The sequence below is a fragment of the Mesocricetus auratus genome, unplaced genomic scaffold (genome assembly GCF_017639785.1).
Source record: "Mesocricetus auratus isolate SY011 unplaced genomic scaffold, BCM_Maur_2.0 Super-Scaffold_100004, whole genome shotgun sequence".
Taxonomy (NCBI): domain Eukaryota; kingdom Metazoa; phylum Chordata; class Mammalia; order Rodentia; family Cricetidae; genus Mesocricetus; species Mesocricetus auratus.
The window spans coordinates 14,551,061-14,574,239 of NW_024429189.1; the positions used below are offsets into that span (position 1 = coordinate 14,551,061).

Sequence of the window (23,179 nt, forward strand, 5' to 3'; positions counted from 1 at the left end):
TATACTATTAAAGCTTTATTAACATTTCATTCATTATCAATAGTATGATTTAGTGAAAAATGGCTAAAAGTTGAACATTAAATTTGACATATACACCAAAGTGATACGACGAAAGTTTTATACCATAAACAACAATGCAAATCAGACCAAATCAAAGTGAATTTTAGAAAAGCCAGATTTAATGGATACAGTGTTCCCAGATGATTTTGCAACACCCCCAGAAAGGAAACAGAAAAGAGACCAGAAAACCAGGAGTCTGTTTTGGAAGGGACAGTTTAAATACCCTGTGTGGGTGGTCTTGAGCATCTCTGGGGGAGGGGTCATCATTTGGCGAGCTTTCTGAGATGCAGCAAGGTTTGGAGTAAGATAGGGAAAGAGGCTTAGATGGAGCTTCCATCAGAACACTAACAAATATGTTTAAGAGTTACCTGAAGTTTACCTAAACAACAGAAAAGGCAGTTGTAACACAAAAACTGCCTAAGCATTTCATGCAATTACCTTGGCCAACATGAGAATGCCATTAAAATCACCTCAATTACAAACTAATAATACATTAAAAACAAAGAAGAAAAGTAGCTTGAATCCAGTGCTATGAATATTTTTAATTTTTTATTAAAAGTTTTTTGCCACTGCACCTGCATTTATTTTAAGCTTGACCCAATTTCTTTATTCCCTGAGCCTGGATCATTTTCAAGGTGAACTACATTTTCTGTCTCCTCCAGCAGTTACAACTGTGGTAGCAATAAAATCTCTTAAAGGTAAAGAGTAAGAAATCATAATGTGATATTCATTCTCAGAATCAATAAATGTATTAAATTATTTTCAAATTAGTTTTGAAAAACTAAAACACATATGAAACCTATAATTAGTATTTATATATGGTGTACAATCAAACATCAATAATATTCAAAATTTTCCAATTAAATACTAAAGACAGCAAAGCAATAGCTGTATTAATATATTCCACAGACACCTAGATGTAGGAAGGTAGTTTCAGTGATGATAGTTTCAATAGTTTTAATCACATACATATGAGCAATTGATCTTCAAGCTAATCTATACATGGTTTACCTTAAAACTCATTCAATTGCTGAACTTATATTTTCTACTTGCCTGTATACAATGTCTGAAAAATTTAGCTTGCAGAGTATAAACCAAAAAACCCTCATTGAACTTAGGTTTAAGTTGCAGAAAGTATAATTTGAATAGGCATTGCAAAAGCTCATCAAAGGTTTACCAGGCATTTCTTTTACTGACCCCCTTTCTCTTCCTTGCCTGAATCTCTACACATCGACTCTCTTAACACACTCAGGCTTGTATTTTAAAGGCAACCAATAGCCCAACAGAGAAAATACAGCAGTGCAGAGAAAAGTTAGTATTAACTTCCAGGCCACTCAGTTATTTTAATGATTCATCAGGGAAACCCCAATTGTTGAAATATACTTGTAATCTCAATAAACAGTAAAAAAAAAAAGAATTCTGTATTGAAACATGTCACAAATGACTCCACGAACAAGACAAAATCCATTAACATTGAACATGAATAACAGATTTTGGTAAAAAGTAATGTGGTATATTTAATTGTTGTACAACCAGAAAGAGAGATAGACAGAAGTAGTGGACTCCATTAAAAAGTTGTTTTGGTAAATCTAGTTACAAAAATCAAGAAAAGTAGATTCATACTAACTCCTCCCATTTCAAAGTAAGCTCCGAAAACAGGAATACAAATTAGCATAAAATATAAAATAACTCTGCAATCTAAAAACTATGAGCACTGACAATATTATATATAAAGTTAAAAAATTTTGGCTAGCACACTGCTGCTTCCTTCTGGACAGCAGCAGGAGAAAAGTTACCCTAGTTTCCTGCTCCATCCAATGGGACTAGGACTAGACCTGTGCTTGGAGTCTACCACTGCATCTTCCATCCCAGGAGCTAGAGCCAAAGCTAGCTAGTCTCCTGCTCCACCCACGGGACCAGGTAAACCATGGCCCATTTAAGGGCCTCCTGCCTATGATTGGAGACAGCGACAGCAGCTTCCATCCCAACAACAGGAGCCAATGCACCTCAGCATCCTAGTCTCGTGGTCCACCCACGTGACTAAGACTATCAGGGCCTATATCCAGGCCACACTCTTGTGCCTGGGGGCTACCACTGGGGCTACCATCCATCTAAGTGGGATCCAAAGCACCCCGGAATCCTAGTCCATTTCTCCACCCAGAGACCAGGAAGTGGAGAGCTGCCAGAACATTGGACTTGCCTACACTCACTAGAAGGGAACGCTGGTCCCACACCCATCAGGAGAGGAAGAGGCACCTTCTGGAACCCACTGTAAGAACGGATGGGAAGGAGAAAATATAAAAACAGAAGGAGCAACAGAAAAATGAATATGACACCACCACAGTCGAGAGACCCTACACCAACAAGACTAGAACACCCAACACACATGAAGCAGAAGATAATGACATTAGAAAGAAATTGATGAAAATAATAGATGCCCTCAAAGAGGATATGAGAAAATCCCTTAAAGAGATGGAAGAGAAAACAATCCAAAAAAAAACACAAGAAATGGAAGAAAAGACAAAGCAAAATGGCAAGAAACAATTCAAACACTGCAAGGTCTGAAATCTGAAACAGAAACAATAAAAAGAAACACAGTCTAAAGAAATTGAATAATGCACAATTGCACCACTCCTGGATCAAAGAAGAAATAAAACAAGACATTAAAGATTTGCTAGAATTCAGTGAAAATGAAGACACAACATACTCAAACTTATGGGACACTTCGAATGAAGTGCTAAGAGGAAAGTTCATAGCACTAACTGCCCACCTTAAGAAGCTGGAGAATAGTCACACTAGAGAATTAACAACACATCTGAAAGTCTAGAACAAAGGGAAGCAAACTCATCCCAGAGGAGCAGAATCCAGGAAGTAAAAAAATTGAGGGCTGAAATCAACAAAGTAGAAACTAGGAAAACTATACAAAAAAATCAATGTAACAAAGAGTTAGTTCTTCGAGAAAATCAACAAGATGGAAAAACCTTTATCCAAACTTACCAAACGGCAGAGTATGAACATGCAAATTAACAAAATCAGATATGAAAAGGGAGACATAAGAACGGACTCTGAGGCAATTCAGAGAATTATCATGTCATGTTTTGAAAAGCTGTACTCCACAAAATTTGAAAATTATACGGAAATGGACAATTTTATGGATAAATACACTTCACAAAATTAAATCAAGAAAACATAAGCAATTTAAATAGTCCTATAACACCAAAGAAAATAGAAGCAGTCATCAAAAGTTTCCCAACTAAAAAAAAGCAAGGGCAAGATGGCTCAGTGCAGAATTTTACCAGAAAATCAAAGAACAGGTTATATCAATTCTCCACAAAGTATCCCATGCAACAGAAGCGTCTTTGCCAAACTCTTTTTACTAGACTTCAGTAACATTGATACCCAAGCCACAGAAAGACACAACGAAGAAAGAGAATTTCAGACCAATTTCCCTCATGAACATTGATGCAAAAATACTCAATAAAATACTGGCAAATCCAAAACCAAGAACACATCAGAAAACTCATCCATCTTGATCAAGAAGGCTTCATTCCGAGGATGCAGGGATGGTTCAACATACGAGAAATCCATCAGTGTAATCCACCATATAAACAAGCAGAGAAACAAAAATCACATGATTATCTCAATAGATGCTGAAAAACCCTTTGACAAAATTCAACACCCCTTCATGAAGAATGTCTTGGAGAGATCCGGGATAACAGGAAAATGCAATTTACAGCAAACCAACAGCCAACATCAAACTAAATGGAGAGAAACTCAATGCAATTCCTCTAAAATCAGGCACAAGGCAAGGCTGTCCCCTCTCCCCATACCTCTTCAATGTTGTACTCAAAGTTCTAGCTAGAGCAAAAACACAACAAAAGGAGATCAAGGGGATACAAATTGGAAAGGAAGAGGTCAAACATTGACTATTTGCAGATGAAATGAAGGTTACATAAGTGAACCAAAAAACTCTACCAGGGAACTCTTACACCTGATGAATACTTTCAGCAAATTGGCAGAATACACGATCTACTTAAGAAAATCATTAACCCTACTATATACAGATGATAAAAGGGCTGAGAAAAATATCACCCCTTACAATTGACACAACATAAAATATTTGGGGATAATTCTAACCAAACAAGTGAAAGACCTGTTATTGCAAGAACTTTGAGTCTTTAAAGAAAGAAATTAAAGAAGACACCAAACAGAAAGATCTCCCGTGCTCTTGGATAGGTAGGATCAATGTAGTAAAAATGGCAATACTGCCAAAAACAATCTACAGACTCAAAGCAATCCCCATCAAAACCACAGCACAATTCTTCACAGACCTTGAAAGAACAATTATCAAATTTACATAGAAAAGCAAAAAACCCAGGATAGCCAAGACAACAATGCTCACCAAACAACATCTGGAGGCATCACCATCCCTGACTTCAAGCTCAATTATAAAGCTACAATTCTGAAAACAGCTTAGTATTGGCACAAAAATAGACAGGCAGACCAATGTAATCAAATTAAAAATTGTGAGATTAATCCACAAACCTATGAACACCTGACTTTTGTAAAAAATTATACAGTGGAAAAAAGATAGCATCTTCAACAAATGGTGCTGGCATAACCGGATATTGGCATGTAGAAGACTGCAGACAGATCCATGTCTATCGCCATGCACAAAACTTAAGTCTAAATGGATTAAACACCTCAACATAAATCCAGCCTAAACTGAACCTGTTAGAAGAGAAAGTGGGAGGTACCCTTAAATGAATTGGTACAGGAGACCACTTCCTGAACTGGTGTTAACCAGTAGCACAAACATTTAGATTGAAAATTAATAAATGGGACTTTCTGACACTGAGAAGCTTCTGAAGGCAAAGGACACAGTCAGCAACACAAAAAGGCACCCACAGATTGGGAAAAGATATTCACTAACTCCACATTTGACAGAGGGATGATCTCCAAAATTTACAAAAGACTCAAGAAGCAAGTCTCCAAAACACCAAAGGATCCAATTAAAAAGTGCAGGACTGAAGTAAATAGAGAATTCTCAGTACAGGAGTATAAAACGGCTGAGAGACACTTAAGAAAGTGCTCAACATCCTTAGCCATTACAAAAATGTAAATCAAAACAACCCTGAGATATCATCTTAGTCCTATCAGAATGGCTAAAATAAAAAACACCAATGACAGATCATGCTGGAGAGAATGTGGAGAAAGGGGAGCACCTGTCCATTGCTGGTGGCAGTGCAAACTCGTACAGACACTTCGGAAATCAGTATGGAAAGTACTCAGGAAAATGGGAATCAGTCTACCACACAACCCAGCAACTCCACTTTTAGGCATATACACAAAACATGCTCATTCTATTCCACTATGTTCACAGCAGCCTTATTTATAATAGCTAGATCCTGGAAGAAACCTAGATGCCCATTCACACAACAAGGATGTCTGTTCTACTATGTTCATAGCAACTTTATATGTACTAGCTAGATCCTTGAAGCAACCTAGATGCCCCACAACTGAAGAATGGATAGAGAAAATGTGGTACATTTATACAAAGGAGTATTATTCAGTGGGGAAAAAAACAATTGAATCTTGAAATTTGCAGGCAAATTGATGGCACTAGAAGAAACCATCCTGAGTGAGGTAACCCAGTCACAAAAAGACAAACACACTATGTACTCACTCATATATAGATCTTAGCCATGGATCAGAGGAATGTTAGCCTACAATCCCAATGCCAGTGAGTATGGGAAAAGGGGAGGTTCCCAAGAGATATGCATGATATCCCAGAGAAGTGGAATGAGGCAAGATCTCATGAGCAAATTGGGAACATGAGAGGAGGGGAGAAGGAACCAGGAAAAAGAGAGGGGGATAAGAGGAGGGGAGAAGAAGGCATGCGGGAGCAGGAAGGTTGAGTTGGGGGAAGAATAGAGAGGAGCAGGATGAGAGATACCATAATAAATGGAGTCATTACAGGCTTGAGGAGAGGACCGACACTAATGAGATCTGCAGAGATCTACAAGGATAACCCCAACTGGCAAACTAAGCAATAGTGGAGAAACTACACTAATAGCCCCTCCTTGATGATATGGTTGATGACTACCCTATATGCCATCCTAGAACCTTCATCCATTGATTGACAGAAGCAGAGACAGAAAACCCCACCTAAACACTGAACTGAAATCCTGGAACCTAGTGACATAGATGGAGGAGTGATGAGCAAAGGGGTCAAGACCATGAAGGTGAAACCCATAAAGACAGCTGACCAGACAAGGGGGAGCTCCTGAACCCGAGACTGATGAATGAGAGGCCAACAGGGGACTGATCCAGATTCCATGAATCTAGTGTCAGTAAGGAGGCCTCAGAAATCTCTGGGGCTTTGGATAGTAGATCAGTGTTTACCATCGCATATGAATGATCTTTGGGAGCCCATTCCACATGGAGGGATGTTCTCTCAGCCTGGACACATGGGGAAGGGCCTAGGTCCTGCCATGGATGAAATGACAGACTCTGGACATCACCCTTCCTGGGGAATGATATGGGGATTGGGTGGGGGGCTGGAGGGGTGCTGGTGGAGGGACAAGGGAGGAGGGGTGGGAGAGGGAGCTGGGATTGACATGTGAAGCTTTCATGTTTCTAATTTAAATAAAAACATATATTGAGGTAAAAAATAAAAATAAATTTTTGGCTAATAGGAATAAATCTATTCCCTTACCATTTGTTTAAACTACAAATAATGCCTAATAGGAAATGTTCTTGCATTATTTGCTTAAGATACAAACACACTAATTTTACTAATACATACTGTATTAATGTATGTACTTAATAGAAGTAATTTCAGGTATAAAATTAAAAGGATATTAGTAACTAATATTTTATAACCGCACTAGCACTAATATTTTATATCTTCACTACTCTATCATTATTCCTATTTCCTCAAGCCTGACTTTATTTCCTGTTGTGATAACAAAAAGCTAAGGATTTATGCATCAAAATCCTTAGGAAGATATGCTGGTTAATTTTACTGTCAAGCTGTCACACCTGAGAAGAGAACTTCACTTGAAGAGTTGCCTCCCTCAGAAGGCCTATGGACATAACTATGGGGCATTTTCTGGATTGCTCATTGATAGATATTGGCCTCGCTCCCTGTGAACAGGACCATGCCCAGGCAGATATGCCTGGGCTGCATAAGAAAGGTAGCTGAGCAAGCCAGGGGAATCAAGTCAGTAAACAACAATGCTCAGTGGTCTCTGCTTCAAGCTCCTGCTTTGCTTTCCCTCAGTGATAGACTATAACTTATATGCCATATAAGTCCTGTGTTTTCCCAAGTGCTTTTAGTCAGAGTTTTATTACAGCAACAGAAAGCAAACTACAATAGAAATCTTACATACCACGCTGTTGGTAAGACAATTTAAAGGTATTTTTAATATCTTCTTCCAATTATGAATTGTAATGATCTCTTAAGTACATGTTTTTGCAAAGTAACAATTTTGTATCCACATATGACTTTAATTAGCCCTGAAAATTTTGTTTATTCTTTCTTTGAGATTTCACATTATACTTAAAAATATCAGTTTCTTATTCCATGATTTGAATTAATGAAAAGTCTTGATCATGAGTTTCAAATGCAAACAAATACCCTGTAACAAATAATTAAGTATGTACATATGAAATTTCTATAAAATTATATTCTATGTTAAATAACAAATTATAATTGTGATGGAGGGATGAAAGGTTCCATGATTTAATTTCACTAACAAGTAAAACACTGACCTTTTATCAACTGTTTGCTGCTATATGTGTCTTGAATTTCACACTATAGAATTGCTTAGGAGGGTGGGGACAGGCAAATCTCGAGTCCAATGGTGGGCAGCACAGCCACCTGACAAGTGTTGGATTCAGTAGGAGACCCTGGCTCAAGGAATACAGCAAACAGCAATCCAGAGAGTCACCCTACATTGACATCTTGTCTCCACAGGCATGCACATACATCCAAATGCACAGATGCATAAATACAGACATGCCCACTACAAAGGCACATGCACACGCATGCACGCACACACACACACACACACACACACACACACACACGGACACACACACAAATTAACAATGAATTGATTCTATTGAATTCATTTTTAAAAACAACAACATACTTATAAATAGAAAGTTTTATGGTAGAAAATCACCTCATTATTCAAACTATTGCACTAATCTGTTATACAGACATGTTCCTACCACACGATTCTCCATAAACCACAAGTAATCTTTCCAAAATAAAAACCTGAAATTGAAGATACAAAATGAGGATAAAATGCAGCAATCTGTAAATGGCAGGTTCCTTCTTTTGATCCCCCTCCACTCTCTCTCTCCATTACTGCTCCATTTGATACCTCTCCTGACACTTCCCCAGACTGTATCATAGCAGTATCAACTACCCACACTCACACAAGTAGTTTTGCTCTTCTCTTTTGTTAGTTCTCACCAATAGCTCTTCTTCTCTCTTCTCTTTTACACTTGAACTTTTCCAAAAACTTCTGTTTATTCATCACCATTTCTATGAAGCCTCTCCCCTCTCCTAAAGACAATTTCCACTCTGTTCTGTACTCTCAGTCTAATGTCATGACCTGCTTCTCTATAATTCCTGAGGATGGAGACCATGCCATTACTTTACTGTATATATCTCAGTATGTGATATGATTATTACCAAGATAATGTGGAATTGAAAAAATTATAGAGACGAGAAAAGTGCATGCATGTCTTCTGCTTTCAGAGTAGAATTTCTTTTACTTATAAATTCTAACAAACTTGCTAGCAGAACTGTACTTGCTGCTAGCCATCTCCCATTACTCATGAAGTCTAACCAATCTCAATAGACAGTACATTTGAATACATCTCATGCTCCTTTCAAATATGTATTTTTTAAATAATTATTCACAGAACACAGCAGAACATGGGAAAATGCAGGGTTTTATATTTTTTATAAAGTCAACAGGTGTGATGATTTGAACCCATTGAAACAAAGGAAGTAGCAATGATTGAAGAAACGGCATAAACAAATGAATTCTAAGCAAAGGTGAAACTCTTGGTCTAAGATAACATCTATAAGTATCATAAATTTCACAATCACCTGCAGATTTTTATGGTTTGATTCATTAGCATTCTACTTTAATTCAGTAAGCAGAACTACAGTAAGAAGCAAATTCCCTTACCATCAATCTCCAGATCCCATTCCACATTTAATAATTAGATTTTTATTTAATGTGGAAGGAAAAAGGTATTTTGAATACTTTCTACAAACTATTATTCAGTTTATAAATGTTTGACCAGATGAATAATACGTATGCTTTCTCAAGATGACATTTCTTCAAGGGCTACCACCTCTTTCAAACATCTATAAGTCAGTCCAATGGAAGAAAATTAGGCTGTCTGATACCTGTAGATATGAACAGTCAAATGTAAAAATCAAGTTGTGTCACAGAATCACAAATGTAGAAAATACTGACAACATTTCTTACCTAATCTTTTACAAAACAAGAAATGATACTAACATGACAAAGTAAATAAGAAGCAGAGACTTAAATTCAGATGTTGGTGATTCATATATGTATACATAATCTGTCCCATAATATTTCACTACAAAGAAACGATATGACATTAGTGAAGGCCATATTAAATTTTTTAGACTTTGGAGTTCCAAGAGTATATATAAATGTTTAATAGTTAGTACTATTACACACATAGCAGTACATGTTACATATATTTGTGGAATGAAGGCCTCTATAAAATGATAAATACATTTGACATACAGTATTCCAACAGTTTGTAATTTTGGAACACCCAGCACTATAGGACACATAAAACCAAAAACCATACATCTAGGCTGAAAAAAATTAAATTTTTCTGCTGATCTTCTCTATCTCTTTTAGAGTCTTGCATAATCATTACTCCCAATCTTTCACTCTCTAGATATTTTCAAATATGTTCTATATAGAATAAACACATCTTATGAACAGTAGAATTAGAAATAAATTTGTATAACAAGACAGGAAACAGTCACAAGGCAATAAAGAGATTGACTATATAGCTATGTTCGATAGCAAGTAACTACTAGTGCCAATATCAAAGTCTACTTCCCCTTGACAAACAATACATAGTAGTTGATTGTACCTGCTATCATGTGTAAGACACATATATATGAATAATTACATACTAGGTATTAAATGCCATGAGGAAAACAAAGTTATCTGGTTTCTTACCACTGTATATGTAAACACACTGTTACATCAATGAGACTTATTCTTGACAATTTCTTGACAACTGATACAAGACCTTTATTATCAACTACAAATACTTACTTTCTTATTATTACTAGTTATTACTCATAAAATCTATCACCGTGTATACAACAAGCAGCATCCTAACCTTACTTAAAATGTGACACTTCAGTCCAAATTAAATAGTTTGGTTCAAGGCCCCACTGAGAGATTTAGAAACTTTGTCCCTTGCCATAGGAAACTTTTTGCCTAATATACTTCTGTAAGACTATTTAACTCAAGGGCACGCAAGGCTGTGTTTCTAGGAGACTGACCATTCCATCACTTACAAGAGAAACCCTTTAAGACAGCAGATAAACAACTCAAAATAGCTTCAGGAAGACCTTGAAACTGACCAAATTCACTAGGTTCCTTTTTTCCCAAGACTATTTAAATAGAAGAGAGTACTGACAGTCACTCTTATACACATACAGTTGCAAAGAAGACTTTCAGAAAAGACAAAGAAAACTATGACAAGAACAGCTGCCTGGAAGAAACAGAAGGCAGATGAGCTGCCTGGAAGTGGCTTAGACCAACTGAGTCACTTGGAAAGAACACTCTTCAATCTGATGAGTTGCCAGCAGGCTGTGAGGTATGCTCAATGTTCCCAGCTATTGTGAGCTGTCACTCATGCTGGAGTGGACTTTGGTGATACAGCTGTTTTTTGAGTCATTTTTGCAATAACTCCTCACCCATATTCCTGTAAATTACCCCAATAAAATTCATTACTTAATCAAATGGGACTTTGGTAGTATCCGTATTCTGGTCCATTGTGGACTCCCTATCTGGAATGAAGAGATCTGTCTCTTTAATTGACCCCAGGAAAAGTCTTTTCATACAATAGCTATCACCTGGTAGTAATCAATTGATCTAATACTAAACTAACAAGCTTTTTTCTTTTACACAGTGAACGGTATTACTATTTTTATACCCTGAGTTAGCCTTATTGGCTATTTAATCCTACATTAAAAACTGAACTCTGACTCTGAGACAGATCCATTAAAATATGCATACCAATAGAGTTTTAATAAAATTAAACACACTTGTATTCATAGTGGAACTAGTCAGTCTCACTTTTAAAAATTAACTAAATGAAAAGCTGTCGAGAAGTTACACTCTCCAAACGGACAGAACATATTACATTCTATTAGTTCTAAAACAGAAATTAGCAGTGGTGCTCTGACACTGAAATACTCTCAACATTCTAAGGTGCATTATCCCTAGCAAACAGAGACAACACTCCCTAGGGAAGTTGTAAACAAATGGCATTAAGTCTGAAGTTCTGGACTTATTCACTTCCAAGGAAACAATGAAGCAGAAACCATATTACTACTATCTAATTTATCCAAGAAGCAAAACAAATTGGAAAAAAAATTCTACTATCTCGGGAAGCAAAGGAGTATGAAGTGAACATCTGAAGAAGGAGAAATTTCGACAAAGAATTAATGAGCTAAGAATAGAAAAAGATATACTTAAATGCATCATTGTTAAAAAGAGTTCATGTTTTCAATATTCACTTTGCTTCACTGGAAATTACTCTTTCAAACAGAATAAGTTGTATAAGAAAGTATGAGGTGATGCTGGCATTCTTCTCTAAGACCTAAATCAATTAAAATGTGTTTTCAAAGTAGAAATACTTCTCTAATCCAAAATTTCACACAATATAAAAATGTATGAGTAGAAATGGCTAAAAGTATAATTTCTTCTGTACACTACAGCAACATTTTCTTCTACCTATCATATTATTAATAGTATACTGACTTACAAGTGGTTTAATACAGGTGCTAAGAGATTAAGAAGCCAACATCATGTGACAGAAATGGTGGCCCATACCATTAATCCTAGCGTTCTGAAAGCAGAGCCAGGCAGATTTCTGAGTTCAAAGCCAACCTGGTCTACAGAGCAAGGCTCAGGACAGCCAGGACTACACTGAAAAACCTTGTCTCAAAAAAATTTTTTAAAAAGGAGAAGGAGAAGGAAAAGGAGGAGGAAGAGGAGGAGGAGGAGGAAGAGGGGGGCAGGAAGAAAAGGAGGGAGAGGAAGAAGTCATTGAATATGTTTCAACCTCAATTAAAGAAACTATATTTTTTGTTAAATTTAGAGAAGAAAGCCAAGTTCTTTGAAATAAAAAACTATTTCCCAATAACTGAGGGCTTATGGCCCTCCAGGAGCTTCTGAAATTATTTTAACTATTATTATTGTTACAAAGAAACTTACTTAAAAAACAAGAGTGGCTGGGCAGTGGTGGCACACGCCTTTAATCCCAGCACTCTGGAGGCAGAGGCAGGCGGATCTCTGTGAGTTCGAGGCCAGCCTGGTCTACAGAGCGAGTTCCAGGACAGCCTCCAAAACAATATACAGAGAAACTCTGTCTCGAAAAAACCAAAAAAAAAAAAAACAACAGTTAAAACTAATGATGCTATCCACAGCAATTCACAACACTATAATTTGGTTTGGCATATACTACTAGTCAGGTGCATGATATAAGTAATTCTCAATGAATTTTAAAATGCGCTTGAATTATTAAGTAACTGTAAAGAGATCAAGATCATTATATATAAATATGTGTAAATATGTGAAATCTATACTGAGGCCAAGTATGCTAGAAAATAAAGCTATTGTACTGATACTTTATTATTATAAGCAGGCATACAAGGAACTGTAATAGTGTAGATGTTTAAGTAAAATGCTGAAATTAATTTATGCTACAAATAACTAAGCATGGATCTTAAAAGATGGAAAATATTTAATCAATATGAATCAAAATTGGAAAGAAGTTCCAGTTTCACACTTAATTTCCAAAGTGTCTTACACTGAGAATGCAAAAACAGTAAAACATGTTACTACATAATCATACACATGTGTTACAGGGTAACAAATAAAAGGGATAAGGTGAATATTTAATAAACAATGTCTTTAAATTTTAAGACTGCCCCTTCTCATAACTGTTCAGATTTCTTTATCTCAATATACACAATACACACACACACACACACACACACACACACACACACACACACACACACTTTCTCAAGAAAACATTGCCTACTATCAACTAAGACTCTTAACAGACAAATATTTTAATATAACCTGAAAGTTCTGGTATATTTTACAATTTAATAGTATGCTTTATTTTTTTAAATAAAGAGAGAAATTTGTACCTAGAACTGCTTTGCAATGCAACCATTTCATCACAGTTTAAAATAGCCTAAAATGCAAAAAAGAATCCACAAAAAGTTTATAAACAATTAATCTCCAGAGAACACAAAAATAACTAATAAAAATAACAAGCAAAATAATAAAACCAAAAGCAAGTCTATTTAAAGGGGCACTAAAGAAATTTACCTACCAGTATGTAAATTTCTATACAACAAAGTAAGCATGAACTTAGTTGAAAAATGAAATTGTGATCTTTAAAAAGTGTTGTGTGGCATCTTTAACTTTATGACCAATGAGGTGACACTGTACCTGAGAGGACATCTCCAACATTAATACTCTGACCACTAAGAAAAGCAATATATAAAGTTTATAGTGACAAAAATATGTGTTTTTATGCATTTCCAAAAGGGAATTCTTATGTCACTAAAAGCCATATAATATTGATTTCTTTTTACTGACAAATTATAGTCTTCAGAATCCTAGAAAAATAATCCAAGCAGGTATGCCATAACTATGATGAAAAGAAGCTCTGACTACATTATAAAAAGTAAAGAATCTCTTCACAAATTTTGAGCACAAAAATGAAATGGTATTAAAATTCAGGTTACCTCTAAAGTGTTCTGTATCCTGAAACTGACCTTGTCAGGTTGACACTCATGCAGATGTATCTGCTGCCATTTGCTAAGACAGTGAATCGCTTTTATGCTACTCTCTTGTGTTTTTCCATAATAGACAAAATATCCAATGTATGGAAATATAACATTATTTTCTTGTAAAAAATGTTTAAAATCAACTACAATATTCAAAATATTCCATTCTTCCAAATGAAATTAAGTTGCTTATTGAAGTGACAGTGTTTCATTTATATACCTTAAAAGTTAAGCTTCTGTCTTAGGGTATCTATTGGTCCAATGAAGCACCATGACCAAAAAGCAAGTTGGGCAAAATAGGGTTTATTTGGCTTATACTTCCATATAGTTGTTCATCATTCAAGGAACCAAGACAAGAACTCAAGCAGAAAAGGAACCGGGAGGCAGGAGCTGATGCAGAGGCCATGGAGGGGTACTGCTTAATGGCTTGCTTCCCATGGCTTGCTCACTCTGCTTTCTTATAGAACCCAGGACCACCGGCTAAGTGATATTACCCTCCACAATGAACTGATCCTTCCCTATTGACCACTAATTAAGATATGGAATTCATGGAGGCATTTTTTCCAAATGAGCTTCCTTTCTTTTAGATAAATCCACTGCGTGTGTCAAGCTGACATGAGACTAGCCAGTTACCAAGGCTAAAAAATGTTTTCTGACTATATGGCTAAGCATTCAATTTTTTTAAAACCACCAATCCATGATTAGATTTCACAGGAACAATATATAAAAAACAGAATTTTCCTTTATTTTCTGGGAGCAGAAATGATAGGAGATCATAAAACTTAAAACAATAACTCCATCACCTTTTAGATAAGCCTTCCAAGAAATATTTTCTGTCATTTTCAGCTAACTTTACCCATCATCCCAATCAGCAAGTGTTTATTGGGGCTACTGTCTGAGCACCATTATTTCAGGTTTGGGGGAATAAATTAGGCGACAGCACAAATGGTCTTCTTTTCACAAACAACTTGTCTTAACTGCAGTGTAAGGAGAATCATCAAAAAAATATGCCAAATAGGAAAACAATACAGAATACTAGAAGACAAGGGTTAATAGTGCTTAAAATGAAGCAGATATTTTGCATGAGGCTGTCACAAACCTTTTGCTGATGATGTGAACACCTCGAAACAAACCAGAGGAGATGGAAGGAGGACCTGTGGCTAGGGATCTAAGTCCTCAACATCCCGAAGCCAAATATACTCTTCAGAGAGGAAGATGGTCTGTGTAACTGGAAAACATGAGAAAATTTGTTCTGTTTATCAAACATTTATTTATTAAGCTCTAAAAATTATACTATTTTGTTATAATTAGATGACACAAATATAGTCATTGGCCTCAGATGTACATATGCTTAAGATATCATAAGGCAATTGAGTTGGCTCTTAAGGAGGAACCAACAGTAAGGTTTTCCAATAAATAAATAAATCAAGAGTCCAGAAAAAAATCAAAGGAAGCTGTCTTAATATAGAAATCAGTGTAACAGTTCATCAGAAAATTAGAAATAGATCTACCATATGACCTAACTACACCACTTCTGGGCATACACCCAAGAAACTCAATTTCCTAGTCAGGAGACAAATACTCATCCATGTGCAAAGCTCTTCTGTCCATTATTAGAAGGGCATGGAAACTCCCTACAACTGATGAATGCATATCAAAATCTGTTACCTATATACAATGTAATTTTAATCAGTTGCAAAAAATTATGAAATCTGCTTTAAATTGGCTAAAGGCAAAAAACAACTATACAGAGTGAGGCTACTCTGGCACAGAAAAACAAAAATCACATGTTCTCACTGGTATGTAGGTGTAAGTACAAAATATTTAGATTTGTGTGTTTAATTTGGAGGATCTACAGAATCCAGGAAGTTGGAAAGGGATCACTGGAAAGGGAAAAGAAAAATCTTAAGGGATGAGAGGGAGAATAGAATACAAGTATATAAAGGAGAAAGGAGGAATGATAAGAACATTAAAGTAGGTAAGTTGGGATAGGAATGGTTCCATAGGGTAGAAAATATAAGCAGAGAGATAACTAACTCTAATGATATATATCTAAGGTCATAGGTACACCTACAATTTGTGTGTGTGTGTGTGTGTGTGTGTGTGTGTGTGTGTGTGTGTGTGTTCAATTGAAGCTAACCCTATACATAGGCTTATACTCATCTCAGAAGCCATCGGTTGCTAAATGAAAAGCCCAGGGTCAAATAGTAGAATACCGCCAGATGTTTCCCAGAACCCCACAAAGCAATAAAGACTATTATTATTGTTCTTGGTTTTCCAACAGAACCTGATGGTAAGAACCTACTGCTGAAGATATTAAACACACTGGTCACAGGACATGGAGAAGACAAGTTGGTACCAATGGAAATCTTCCTCCCTGTTGACTAACTTTCAGAGCACTAGAAGGAACTATTCAGGCTCTGAAGGAAACAGCTTCAAACCCTGTAAAATACAATAATGACCAGGGTAGCAAGATATACAATAGTGACATGAATAGTGCCAAGTAATTCACCACTTTCTGGTTGGCTTTAAGACCCACTTATAAGAGGTAACATGCCTGCACTGCAACTCTGGCCAAGAACACAAAATTGAGGAGCTTTAAACCTAACTAGTATAACTTACTTAGTAACATAGTATCAAATTGCCCTCTAAATCTCTCCACTCCCTAATTAGTGCTACTCTCAGACCTCTTGTGCAGCAGGTGGTAGTTAATGAAAGAACTCACAACCGGTCAAAGATCAGAGAGTAAGTCACTATGGAGTGCTCAGTCACAAATGGATCGTCTATATCAACTTTCCCCCAAGCTCACCAATTATCATAGAAGGGGAGGCATAAAGATTGTAAGAAAGAGAGGTCCAAGAGAATGGGAGCAAACAATACCTTGGGGACAAGACAGGACTGCTTCAAGCATAAACATACAGTGGCTATGGTTGACTGCACAAGATCTCAATAAGATCAAGTCAGTCAAAACTCTAACATGAATAAATAAATAGAAAAAAGGAAACTTTAAAATTCCTAGAATTAAATAAAAGTAAAAATAAGATATTCCCAGAGTAGACACTAATGAAACAGAACAACAACAATGTAACGATTCAGTTAAATGAAACACTGGAGCCGGGCGTTGGTGGAGCACGCCTTTAATCCCAGCACTCAGGAGGCAGAGGCAGGCGGATCTCTGTGAGTTCGAGGCCAGGCTGGACCTACAGCCTCCAAAACAGAGAAACCCTGTCTCGTAAAACCAAAAAAAAAAAGAAAAAAAAAAAAAAAAGAAACACTGGATCTTTAAACTGATTAACTAGATTGACAAACCTTTAGGCAAATTAACCAAGAGAAGGGATCCAAATTAATAAAATGAGAGAACAACAAGATAGAGCAACAGACACTGACAAAATGTAGTGAGTCATAAGAATATACTTCAAACACCTATACTTCCCCATACTAGAAATGATCAATGTCTTAATCCATATGATTAAGTGGTTTGAAAAAAAATGTCCCCCCACAGGCCCTGTTATTTGAACACTTGGTCCCCAGTTGATAACACTATCTTGGGAGACTTAGAAGCTACAATCTTGCTGGAAGGACTATGTTACTGGAGGCAGAAATGAGATTAAAAGCTGGATCAGATCTGAAAACTTCCTCTGTACTGTCTGGTTTTCCTAGTGCCAGAGGGGTTATACAAACTACTGAGGTAGAAAAGCATCTGTAGTTATTATTTAGTAGCAAATCCAGCATGATAAAATACCAACCTGACTGAGATATGTCCACTGGAGCAATAGTAACACAAAAGTTATAGTGATAAACCAACCAGTTTTGGACTAGATATAAGACCTTCTGAACAAGAGGAAATCCACTTTTTATCATAGCCCTAGGAAGGAATCTTCTACTATTGACTTGCTAAATGGATATTCTGTCAAACTGCATTCTTAGTATTTGTTTAGACACATAGATTCATATTGCTTTCAACCTTGGAGGAGCTTCTCTCTGCAATCATCAGCAGTAACTGCAGAGAATTAGAATTGGTCAATGAGAATGAGTAACTATTGATTACTGAGCCCTAAATGGAATAACGCTATCACCCCCTAACACAAGTTCAGAAAACATGGCAGAAAGAATGCAAAAGCTAGAGGATTTAGAAAATGCTGGGAGATGCCATCATCTGAACATAGCACAATCATTATATTCATGAACTAATTCAAGCTCCTACACAAGGACTGAACCAGATCATGCCAACAAGATTAGCCAACAACTACCATGCAGCAGTGACAAGGCTCAGTGGGTTTCAGAAAAGAAGAAATAAAAGGGAAAAAGAAAGGACATGAAGAAGGAACAGAGAAGGGCTAAGGGTGCCTGGGAAAAGAAGAGGGAGGAGTAGGAAGAGAATATGACAAAGATACAGTGTTTTCATGTGTGAAATTATCATGAGTAAATTTTAAAGATTCTATTAAAGATAAAAAATACATTTAATTATATTTTTGTGATTTTCAAAATATACAATGAACTCAAGAATTTACCCAGCAAAACACCAAACTATCCAATTAAAAAGTATGGTACAGCGCCCCCACTCAGGACAAAAGGCAAAAGGCAGAGGGCAGAGGGCAAAGTTCGACTAGCCCCCTGAGGACCAAGCAACCAGAAGCCTGCTGAGAGCTACTCCCGCCCCAACTCCAGGCAGAGGTGAGCTCCAGGGGCCCCTTCCTGGTCCCCACTTCCTTCTGCTTGCCCTCTCCAGGATCTCCTGGACTGGGAAATGCAACAAGCTTGACTGACCCCCAGAGGATCCAGCAACCAGGAGCATGCTGACAGAGCCTGCCTGCTCCTGCCCACACTCAAAATGCAGAGTGGGAGTGCTTAAGACTAGTCTGCACCTACCATGAGACCCCTCAGTGAATTGGACCTGCTTGCATCCACCGGAAGAGAACCTTGGAACTGTATTCACCAGGAAAGGAAGACACCCGACCTGTACCCACTGAAAAAAAAGAGATGGGAAGATGACAAGAACAAATCTAGCAACAGAAAAAAACAGTATGATGCAACCAGAGTCTTGGGACTCTGCACCATAAAGATCTGAACATCACAACACAGATGAAACAGAAGAGAATGACCTTAAAAACAACTTCATGAAGATAATACAGACCCTAAAAGAAGAAATGAGAAAATCTTTTAAAGAAATGGAAGAAAACACAAAGCAAAAATTATAAGAAACAATTTAAACAGTGCAAGGTTTGAAAGCTGAAATAGAGACAAAAAAAAAAACACAATCTGAAGGAATGCTGTATTAGAAAAGGTGAATAAACAATCAGGAACTAAAGATGCAAGCATAACCAACAGAATACAGGAGTTACAAGACAGAATCTCAGGCAGTGAAGCTAAACTAAGAGAAATGGATTAATCGACCAAAAAAAAAAAAAAAAAACCCTGAAGTCCAACAAATCCCTACCACAAAATATCCAGGAAATATGAGACACGATGAAAAGACCAAATCTAAGAATAGTAGGTATAGCCAGGCGGTGGTGGCGCACGCCTTTAATCCCAGCACTCGGGAGGCAGAGGCAGGCGGATCTCTGTGTGTTCGAGGCTAGGCTGGACCGACAAGCATCCAAAATAAACAGAGAAACCCTGTCTCGTAAAACCAAAAAAACAAACAAAAAAAAAAAACAAAGAATAATAGGTATAGAAGAAGATGTAGAAACTACCTCAAAGGTGTAGAAAACATATTCAAGAAAATCATAGAAGAAAACTTTCCCAGCCTAAAGAAAGACAAACCAATAAAAGTACAAGAAGCCTACAGAACAATAAATAGAGTGGACCACAAAAGGAAGTGCCCTTGCCACAAAATACTAAAAACCTTAAACATACAAAATAGAGAATATTAAAAGCACCAAAGGAAAAAGGGCAAGTACATACACAGGCAAACCTATCAGAATCACACCTGACTTCTCCATGGAAACTCTGAAAGCCAGAAGGTCCTTCTGTCAACACTAACAGACCACAGAAGCCATCCAAGACTACTAAATCCAGCAAAGCTTTCAATCACTATAGATGGAGAAAACAAGATATTCCATGAAAAAATGAGATTTAAACAATATATATACACAAACTCGGCCCTACAGAAAGTACTGGAAGGAAAACTCCAATCTAAGGAAGGTAACTACGCTCACAAAAATGTACGCAATAGATAATACGAATTTACCAAAAGACAAAAGAAAAAAGGGGGTGTAAATCAACAAACAATAACACCAACAACAACAAATAAAAAACAAACAAGAATTAATACTCAATGGTCCCTAATCTCCCTCAAGATTAATGGTCTTAATTTACCTATAAAAAGAACAGGCTAACAGAATGGATACAAAGACAGAATCTATCCTTACACGGCATACAAGAAACACACCTCAACTTCAAAGACAGACATTACCTCTGAGTAAAGGGTTGGGATATTTTCCAATCAAATGGATCCAAGAAACAAACTGGTGTGGCTATCCTATTATCGAACAAATTAGACTTCAAACTAAAATCAGCCAAGAGAGATGAAGAAGGTCATTTCATATTCATCACAGGAAAAATCCAACAGGATGAAGTCTCAATTCTGAACATCTGTGCCCCAAATACAAGGGCACCCATGTTAACAGAAGAAACATTATTAAAGCTCAAATCATACATAAGACCTCACACAGTTAAAGTGGAAGACTTCAACACCCCACTCTCACCACTAGACAGGACCACCAGAGAGAAACTCAACAAAGAAACAAAGGAACTTGGGTTTACCAAACATCTATAGAACATTGCACCCAAACACAAAAGAATATACCTTCTTCTCAGCACCACATGGGACCTTCTATAAAATCGACCACATACTTGGCAGCATATCAAACATCAACAGGTACAAAAAAAATTGGAGTAACTCCATGCACCTTATCAGACCACCATGTATTAAAATCAGAATTCAACAACAACACAAATTGCAGAAACCCTACAAACTCATGGAAGATGAATAATGCAAAATTGTGCCATCCCTTGGTCAATGAAGAAATAGCAAAAGAAATTAAAGACTTCCTAGAACTCAATGAGAATAAAGACATGACACACCCAAACTTATGAGACACTTTGAAGGCAGTAGAAAGAGGAAAATTCATAGCATTAAGTGCACATATGAAGAAACTGGAGAACAGTCACACTAGAGAATTAAAAGCACAACTGAAAGCTCTAGAACAAAAAGAAGCAAACTCACCCAGATGGAGTAGACACATGAAATAATCAAATTGAGGGCTGAAATCAATAAAATAGAAACAAAGAAAACTATACAAAGAATCAATATAACAAAGAGTTGGTTCTTGAAAGGAAAATCCTCAGCTGTATATGAAAAACAAAAGACCCAAGAACTAAAACAACCGGGTACAATAAAGTAACTTCAGGAGGCATCACCATCCCTGACTTCAAGCCCTATTATAGAGCTATAGTCCTGAAAACAGCTTAGTATTGGCACAAAAGTAGACAGGTAGACCAATGGAATCAAATTGAAAATCCTGATACTAACCCACACAACTACGAACACTTGATTTTTGACAAAGAAGCTAAAATTATACATTGGAAAAAAGACAGCATCTTCAACAAATGGTGCTGGCATCACTGGATATTGGCATGCAAAAGACTGCAGATACATTCATGCCTATCACCTTGCACAAAGCTTAAGTCCAAATGAATCAAAGACCTTAACATAAACCTAGCCACACTGAAACTCTTAGAAGAAAAAGTGGGAGGTACCCTTGAAGAAATTGGTACAGGAGACTATTTCCTGAATATACCATCAGTAGCACAGACACTGAGATCGACAATTAATAAATGGGACCTCCTGAAACTGAGAAGCTTCTGTAAGACAAAGGACACAGTCAACAATGCAAAAAGGAAGCCCACAGAATTGGAAAAGATATTCACTAGCCCCACATCTGACAGAGGGCTGATATCCAAAATTTACAAAGAACTCAAGAAGCAAGTCTCCAAAATACCAAAGGATCCAATTAAAAAGTGGGGTACAGAACTAAATAGATAATTCCCAACAGAGGAATCTAAAATGGCTGAGAGACACTTAAGAAAGTTCTCGACATCCTTAGCCATCAGGGAAATGCAAATCAAAACAACTCCTGTCAAAATGGCTAAAATCAAAAACACCAATGATAATTTAAGCTGGAAAGAATGTGGAGAAAGGGGAGCACTCGTTCACTGCAGGTGGGAGTGCCAACTCATACAACCACTTTGGAAATCAGTATAGAGATTCTTCAGAAAAATAGGAATCAGTCTACCACAAGACCCAGCAATTACACTCTTAGGTATATACCCAAAAGATGCACATTCATACAATAAGGACATCTGTTCCACTATGTTCAGAGCAGCATTATTTGTAATAGCCAGAACCTGCAAGAAATCTATATGCCCATGAAATGAAGAGTGGATAGAGAGAATGTGGTACATTTACACAGTGGAGTACTACTCAGTGGGAAAAAAAAAAACAATGGAATCTTGAAATTTGCTGGCAAATGGACGGCAGTAGAAGAAACCATCCCAAGTGAGGTAACCCAGTCACAAAAAGACAAACATGGCATGTACTCATTCATATATGGATTTTAGGCATGAAACAGGGGAGTGCCAGCCTACAATCCCACAGCCAGAGTCTGGGAAACAGGGAGGACCCTGTGAACTGTGTTCATAGCAGCTTTGTTTGTAATAGCCAGAACCTGGAAGCAACCTATATGCCCCTCAACTGAAGAATGAATGGAGAAACTGTGGTACATTTACACAATGGAGTATTACTCAGCAGGTGAAAAAAAAAATGAAATCTTGTAAATTCGCAGGAAAATGGATGGAACTGGAAGAAAGTATCCTGAGTGAGGTACCTTAATCACAGAAAGACAAGCAGGGTATGTACTCACTCATATATGGAAATTAGACATAGAGCAAACACTACCAGCCTACAATCCACACTACCATAGAAACTAG

At 36.9% G+C, this 23,179-nt stretch overlaps 1 protein-coding gene across 6 annotated transcripts in view; it reads right to left on the reverse strand.

The window, feature by feature from the left end:
• Positions 1–23,179, reverse strand: part of Gtdc1 (glycosyltransferase like domain containing 1) — a 334,933-nt gene that overhangs the window by 220,597 nt on the left and 91,157 nt on the right. For 5 of the 6 annotated variants that reach the window (XM_040745304.1, XM_040745309.1, XM_040745303.1 and 2 more), the window contains exon 2: positions 15,288–15,416. The gene's annotated coding sequence lies outside the window, so the exon portion shown is untranslated. Of the gene's footprint in view, positions 1–13,540; positions 13,562–15,287; positions 15,417–23,179 lie in introns of those variants that run through there. The other variant, XM_040745305.1, reaches the window with a different exon arrangement.